The sequence below is a fragment of the Marmota marmota genome, unplaced genomic scaffold, assembly GCF_001458135.2.
Source record: "Marmota marmota marmota unplaced genomic scaffold, marMar, whole genome shotgun sequence".
NCBI lineage: Eukaryota > Metazoa > Chordata > Mammalia > Rodentia > Sciuridae > Marmota > Marmota marmota.
In genome coordinates, this window is record NW_026000037.1 from 20,003,412 (window position 1) to 20,011,820 (window position 8,409).

Genomic DNA, 8,409 nt, shown 5'->3' on the forward strand with positions numbered 1-8,409 from the left:
GGGAGGGGAGGGGAGGGGGGATAGTAGAGGATAGGAAAGGCAGCAGAATACAACAGACACTAGTATGGCAGTATGTAAAACAGTGGATGTGTAACCGATGTGATGCTGCAATCTGTATATGGGGTAAAAATGGGAGTTCATAACCCACTTGAATCAAAGTGTGAAATATGATATGTCAAGAACTATGTAATGTTTTGAACAACCAACAAGAAAAATTAAAGGAAAAAAAAAAAACAAAGTACAAGTAGGGAGACACAAATTGGTGTCACCCTACTTTATATAAAAACAGAGGTGTGAAAAATTGTGCTTTATATATGTAATGAGAATTGTGATGCATTCTGCTGTCCTGTATTTAAAAAACTAAAATCAATTAAATAACTAAAAAAAAAAAGAATCTAGGTGGTGGGTGTGTAAAATTTTTTCAACATTCCTGTATGTTTGAATTTTTTCATTAAAAAATGTTGCCAAAAAAAAAAAAAAGAGAAGTTCTGAGTTTATATAATGGCCATAGATACCACTGGGATGTTCTGAGTGGGGAACATATTCAAAGCCAGACAACAGAAAGAACAATCTGATAGCAGTAGAGAAGATGATCCAAAAACCAGAGACCCAAAGAAAGATGGTGTTCAGAATATGCAAAGATACAAATAAATAGTATATGGGGAGACTTAAGTCATTGATGAAATCCTTCACTTGTAGAGTTTTGATCAGACATTCAGAATAAGATTTTCCATGGAACAACAAAAAACAAATCTGATCTTAATAAATTCCCATTGTTAATATATTAACCCAATTTACATAATATGACATCTTCAGTTTTTGTGAAAAAAGTCTTTAAAACAATGAATTTTTACACTTTTGAGCAATACATTTTTCTTAGAAATTTGTACCTAAAAGAAGATTATTTGGGGGGCTGGGGTTATAGCTCAGTGGTAGAGTACTTGCCTCACACATATAAGGCACTGGGTTCGATCCTCAGCACCACATAAAAATAAGTAAAATAAATAAAGATGTGGTGTGCATCTTAAAAATAAATCTTAAAAAAAAAGAAAATTATTTGCCTTATTAACTACACATTCTTCACAACCCCACTGTTGAGAAGAAAAGTTGATTGGAATCAAAGAATTTAAAAAGAGAAAAGGGTTAAAAGATTTCCCTTTTCTTTTTTATCCCAGTCTTAGAAATTTACTCTGAGTTATTGAACTTTATTTTCTAAAGCATTTATTTCTTCATATACTGGTAAGTAAACTAGGTTTATTTTTTAATACCTCACTGATCTCACTAAAACATTTAAAGGAGACTTGATAGAGATTTGACACTTGAAAACCCCATTTTTGAGACCTAGCTACCTACCCCTAACAACATGATCAACATCAACTAATTTGGAAAGTTGTTGAAATAAAACTAAAATAAAAATAAAAGTATTTCATAAACAATGTTATTAATGTGGATAAATTAAATTTAGCACAAAATTTAATATAAATATGATAATGCAATAAAGAAACATTTATGAACAGTCTGATGGTTAAAAGGACATTAATTTGCATAAAATGTAGCACACATTACTAACAAAGCCACAAGTCCTACATTCTGTGATTGAAGTAAAACAATGCAGTTGTAGCCAACTGGCTTTCAAGATCCTTTTCCCTTTATGTCATGATCTTGACTCTCCTAGAATTGATTTTAAGAATGGGCTCTAACTTATACTTACAAAACTTACACTAACAGTACCCACAGGAGAATAGAATATGAACGTTCAAGTCGATTAATTCATTTACTCTGAGTAATGTAACTGTCAAGAGAGCTAGAACTTTATGTCAACCTTATCAGAGATTTTCCTTCCCTTATAGGCAAACTATTTAGGAAATTAAACAATGAGAAGACACTAGGTAAAATAAAATCAAATAAGAGAACTGCTGACATGTTCCATGCTTTTAAAGGCCTATTAATGCTTTTAGTTTTGTCAGGAAAAATGAGAATGCAAAAGGCTATTGACCACCTGATGGTTCTTATGAAGTTCTCCAAAAAATGCAGAGATTTGGCATTTATCAAATCCTTGAATTTTCATTTCTATAATTGAAAAATACATATTTGTAATGACTCAATTGCATATCATAGTCACATAGTATTGGATCATCTATACTTTGATGACAGATATGAAATTGAATCTGCAATCCAGAAATTGTTAATTGGAAGATTTTGGACATGTCCCTTAACCTCTCTGAGTTTCAGATTTTTATGTACAAAATAGGAAAAAAATTACATGGCTGTATTCTGGTTTATTCTTGGGTTTTAATGATGCACACACAGCTCATAGTTTCTTATCAACAATGGGCACAGAGTAAGGGCTCAACTTAGTTACTGAGTATGTGGTTGCCTGTGATGCTGGAATACCTGGTGGGTATATTCACACGAAGGGTGGATGACCTGAGATGACATTAGCAGTTCTTCACAGATGGATGTGACTTGGAGCTCTGTTTAAAGGTCTTTTGCTCACAGACAGAGGTCTGAAAGTTGAAAGCGACTTTCGACTTAATCTAATACAAATAATTAAATCAGCTCTGGATTACAGGATTGTGTTTTGGATTTATGTTGATGTCATGGGTATTCAGAGTGTAAATCTAACCTTTCTCATATCCTTTAAGAAGGAGCTGTGAAGTAGGCAATTCAATTCACTTAGCATCAAGCATCCTAGCTTGACAGTCACAGAGGTGAATGAGACAGTCTCTGCATTAAATGGATGCCTTTAGTCAGAAGTGATAAGAATGTACTGTATGTTGTAATAATCAGGGTAAGCACAGAGTTTGTTTATTCCCTAAGCAAAGGGAGGAGTGGGAAAGAAAATAATATGAAGTTACTATTCAATGATTTTAATGGAGATAAGTAAACACCCATGAGTACCAAATAGAAGACAGCCTTATGTGAGACACAAATTGTAGAGAGTCATTCTAATCGTCAGCCTATTGGTTGGGACAGAATGCACAGAGGCCAGATCCTGAAGGCCTTGAATAATTCATGAAGAAGTCTAATAACTACAACCAAGGCAATGGAGAGACTCTGAAAAACATAAGCAGGTGGTATTGATACAGTAGCAGCATACAAAAATAAGAAAACTAAAAATAATCCCCAGCTTAGTATTAAAAACAAACAAATAAACATATACAAGAGAGTTGCACTGGTGATGGCTAGGACATTTGGGTTGGGTGAGAATGAGGAATTGAGTTTGGGTTTATGATATAGTGAGAGGACCAACAGAACAGTTTCAATAGTGTGATGTGTCCTTTCAGGACATTTTTTTTTTTCTCATTGTGACCCTAAGCGTATTTTTCCTGCAATCAGTCCTATGATATAACATTTAGTTCAGAAGAAAGAAACATGAAATATGAATGAAGGAAAAATATGTATTCCAATCATAAGACACCTACTAATACTCTTGGGAACGTCACCAACACAGTCAAATGGGAATAACAATTAGTTCCAACTCCTTGTACAAAATCACATACCACTCCACCTAAAAGATATATGACATTTTAAACTTCTAGCCATTTTAAATTTTAGTGAGAAAATGTAAAAGGCAGGGTCACTAAAAAGAAAAAGTTATGAATCATAAAATCTTTATCTTCTTGGAGCACAGCATATAGGAAGTCATATGGAAAATGTATCAGCAGGCAAAGAATTGGGCATTGTGAAAGAGAGATATATTTTTGAAATGAAGAAGGGGGGTCAATGATTGTCCCAGAAAGCTCTTTCTAAGGTTCCTGAAGTAGCAATGATCTGCATATGCCTAATTGTCTCCAAGAATCTTTACATATGTGTGCATTCCATTGACCTTATAGACTGAAATCAGAAAACCTCCTTTCAATCATAACCATAGCCTATGAGGTTATTTAAGTATTCTATAATACTGGGTATACATATCCTATCAGACTTCTGAGAATAGGATTCTTATTTCTTATTGATAAAATAATAGAACTTTATATATAAACAGCTGAGAGAATTTAATGTGATAGTGCGTGTATAATATTTATTCCAAGGTCTGGTATATACACAATGAACAATAGACATAGGTGATAACCATCTTATGACTGGTTTTATGCTATTTAATTATCAAACACCAAGCAGTGAATGTTTTATTTTTATATGTTTTAGATAACCTAGCTGAAGTACAGTGAGGCCAAATGGTTTATTCAAAGTTCCACAGCAGAGAAAAGACATAAATCCATTGCTGTGATTCTAGAGCCACTCCATCTCTCTGGGACTCAAATTGCAGGTGATTTGCCTCCAATAGAAGACAACCTAAGACAGGAAATGTGCCACAGTGGAGGACATGCATATTTTTGTGCAAGTAACCAAGACCTAGCATTCTATATACCCACCTGTTTTGCAACATAGACTATAAATTTCTCTGGAGCACTGTTATCCAGTCCAGTAGAACTTTCAGCCATAATGAAAATTGACTATATTTGCTTTTGCCAATATGGTAGCCATATTGTAATTATGTAAGTTCACCTGAGGAGATCTCCAAGCAGTATGAAAGGCACAGTCTGAATTACACTTTGCTGTTTGTTATAAAATATGAGAGAAGATAAATCAATTGTAAATGATCCATTCAATAAAAAATAAATAAATAAACAGTTTTTTATTGGTTTGCAAAGTCCTTAGCCTACATTGATTGAAAAACGTGTGTTCTGTAGAAAAGCCAATGGTGTGACTGAACAATATTTTGTTACAAAAGTGAGTTATCTGAGTAACAGTTCCATCTCAGTGGAATCCAGAGATATAGATGGGATTAATCAGGACGTCTCTTAGGAGAACCTTCTTGTCCAGTGGTATAGATTCTTCAACATACATGGGAGATCCATAATGTTTTTGATAACATTATATGAGCAGAGACACTCACCATGAAACAAAAGAGCCACAGATTTTACAAAATGAAAGAAAGCTGTTGGACTCCCAAAGTTATATAAGCAAGAAGTGAGCTGATAATGCTATTTTCAAGAAAAGAATGACTCCAAAATTACAGCTATGAATGCAGAGACAGAAGTCCGAGGAGGTATTTCTGATTGCTGAAGCTCAGCGGACATAACTTTAAGCCATAACTGACTGTCTTCAAGTACTGAAACTGGATAAAATTTGCCCTGTCAAATCTCAAATTTGCTAAGAATGTTGATTACATTATTTCTTTTAATTTTTACTTATAGCAGTAAAAATTAAATTTTAAAATTTACTAGCTCCTCAAGTCAACAAATAAAGAGCAATTTTACTCCAGGATGAACCAACCTCAAAGTTCTCTCCATATCTGATTTAGATGATGCAAATTGGGAACTTTTGAGTGGTTATACTAACTTAGATGATGTTTTGCGTCAAAGTTGATGGGTTAAGACTTTGGGAAATAGAACTATGGAGTGAGTATATTTTGCACATGGGATAAACATGAATTTGAGGAGTAACTATAGATGACTGAAATGATTCAATAGTTTCCCTCCAAAGTTTATAACCAAGAAACTCAGAATATGACATTAAATAGAAATTGGCTCTTTACAGAGATAATCAAGGTAAGGATCAAGATAATGTCATCCTAGAGAAGGGTGGGTTGCAAATCTAATGACAGTGTCCTTCTAAGTGACACTAGAATGCATGCAGACACAGTGTGCAGATGGAGGTAGATATTTTGTGTTTCTAATAGCCAATAACGAGACAATTGCTGGCAACCAACAGAAGCTCAGACAGAGGCATGGATAATTTCTCCCTTCCTGCCTCCAGAAGGACCCAATGCTTTGAACAGTTTAACTTCAACCCACTAATCTTCAGAATCATGAAATAAGTAAATTTATGTTGCTTTAACTCAATACATTAGTTTCTGTGGTAGCCTACGGAAACAAATGCATAGAATAAAATACTGAAATAGATTGAGAACTAATTTTTTTCTTTTGTTTTATTGGTTGTTCAAAACATTACAAAGCTCTTGACATATCATATTTCATACACTAGATTCAAGTGGGTTATGAACTCCCATTTTTACCCCAATTACAGATTGCAGAATCACATCGGTTACACATCCACATTTTTACATGATGCCATATTCGTGACTGTTGTATTCTGCTACCTTTCCTATCCTCTATTATCCCCCTCCCCTCCCCTCCCATCTTCTCTCTCTACCCCATCTACTACAATTCATTTCTCTCCTTGTTTTTTTTCCCCATTCCCCTCACAACCTCTTATATGTAATTTTGTGTAACAATGAGGGTCTCCTTCCATTTCCATGCAATTTCCCTTTTCTCTCCCTTTCCCTTCCACCTCATGTCTCTGTTTAATGTTAGTCTTTTCCTCCTGCTCTTCCTCCCTGCTCTGTTCTTAGTTGCTCTCGTTATATCAAAGAAGACATTTGGCATTTGTTTTTTAGGGATTGGCTAGCTTCACTTAGCATAATCTGCTCTAATGTCATCCAGTTCCCTGCAAATTCCATGGTTCTGTCATTTTTTAGTGCTGCGTAATACTCCATTGTGAATAAATGCCACTTTTTTTTTTATCCATTCATCTATTGAACGGCATCTGGTTTGGTTCCACAGTCTAGCTATTGTGAATTGTGCTGCTATGAACATCGATGTGGCAGTATCCCTGTAGTACGCTCTTTTAAGGTCTTCAGGGAATAGTCCAAAAAGGACAATATCTGGGTCAAATGGTGGTTCCATTCCCAGCTTTCCCAGGAATCTCCATACTGCTTTCCAAATTGGTTGTACTAATTTGCAGTCCCACCAGCAATGTACAAGAGTACCCTTTTCCCCACATCCTCACCAGCACTTGTTGTTGTTTGACTTCAAAATGGCTGCCAATCTTACTGGAGTGAGATGGTATCTTAGGGTGGTTTTGATTTGCATTTCTTTGACTGCTAGAGATGGTGAGCATTTTTTCATGTACTTGTTGATTGATTGTATGTCCTCCTCTGAGAAGTGTCTGTTCAGGTCTTTGGCCCATTTTTTGATTGGGTTATTTGTTTTCTTATTGTTTAATTTTTTGAGTTCTTTGTATACTCTGGATATTAGGGCTCTATCTGAAGTGTGAGGAGTAAAATTTTTTTCCCAGGATGTAGGCGCCCTATTTACCTCTCTTATTGTTTCTCTTGCTGAGAAAAAACTTTTAGTTTGAGTGAGTCCCATTTGTTGATTCTAGTTATTAACTCTTGTGCTATGGGTGTCCTATTAAGGAATTTGGAGCCCGCCCCAACAATATGTAGATTGGAGCCAAATTTTTGTTCTATCAGGCGCAGAGTCTCTGATTTGATATCAAGCTCTTTGATCCATTTTGAGTTAACTTTTGTGTATGGTGAGAGAAAGGGATTCAGTTTCATTTTGTTGCATACGCATTTCTAGTTTTCCCAGCACCATTNAGTTGCATGATGAGGCCTAAATATAGTATGTTTTATGATTTAGAATATGTCTGTGGAGAATACACTGCATGTCCAATAACATGCTTAATCCTTTTAAGTACCACATGCGTTGGATATGAAAAAATAAGATGATATTGCCCAGCAGCAGTGCTTTAGGAGCACTGTTGAATTGAGCTTCTCCAAAACTTTCCAGTTACCCATATTTGACTCAAAGGAGAAGCCATTTTCAATTTAGGGACAAAATTCTTCTTTTCAAAACATTAATTTTAAATACCCTGTAATTGCCACAGCATGCAGAGAATTCTGACTTCTGAAGAAGAGATGCAGACATTTCACATTAGGAGAAAAATAGGAGTTTAGAGCAACAGAGAGCACTTAAAACATGTCAAAGGGAAGCCAAAACTTTGTAGAAAATATTTAACAGTGTTGGATTTCAAGTCTGTACACTGCATAAGAAAATTACCTGAAGCACAAGACTGGTTAAAATTACATATGTAAAATATACATGGTCCTTAAATATATTCCTTTATTAAAAAAGATAAATTTTTTAATTAAAGGAATACAATAAAATATATTTTATTATATATAATATATATATAATATATATATATATATATATATATATATATATATATATAATCATACCAATGAGACTTTGTATTTAATAAATGCCCTCAATGAGATTGCAAATTTCATTTTTGCAAAAAGTGTATCCATAATTAACCTTCAGCTATTTTCAGTTTTGTTATATTTAAAATATGATCATAAACCTTAAGCACAAATTCCCATTTTTTTTTAATTTAAACAGTATTCACTTTTACGAGTATTTTATGAGGAATCCCAAAACAACCCATGGGAAAGCCCACGTGGAGAAGATCCAAGACCTAGAGAACTAACTGAGAGCTACCAAGATATTTCGATCCATGCAAGTGAGCCATCTTGAAAGTGGACCCAGCATTCCCCAGGTAAGCCCTCTCAGGTGTTGCTGCAAAGATATGAGGCAAGCTGCCACTACTAAGACC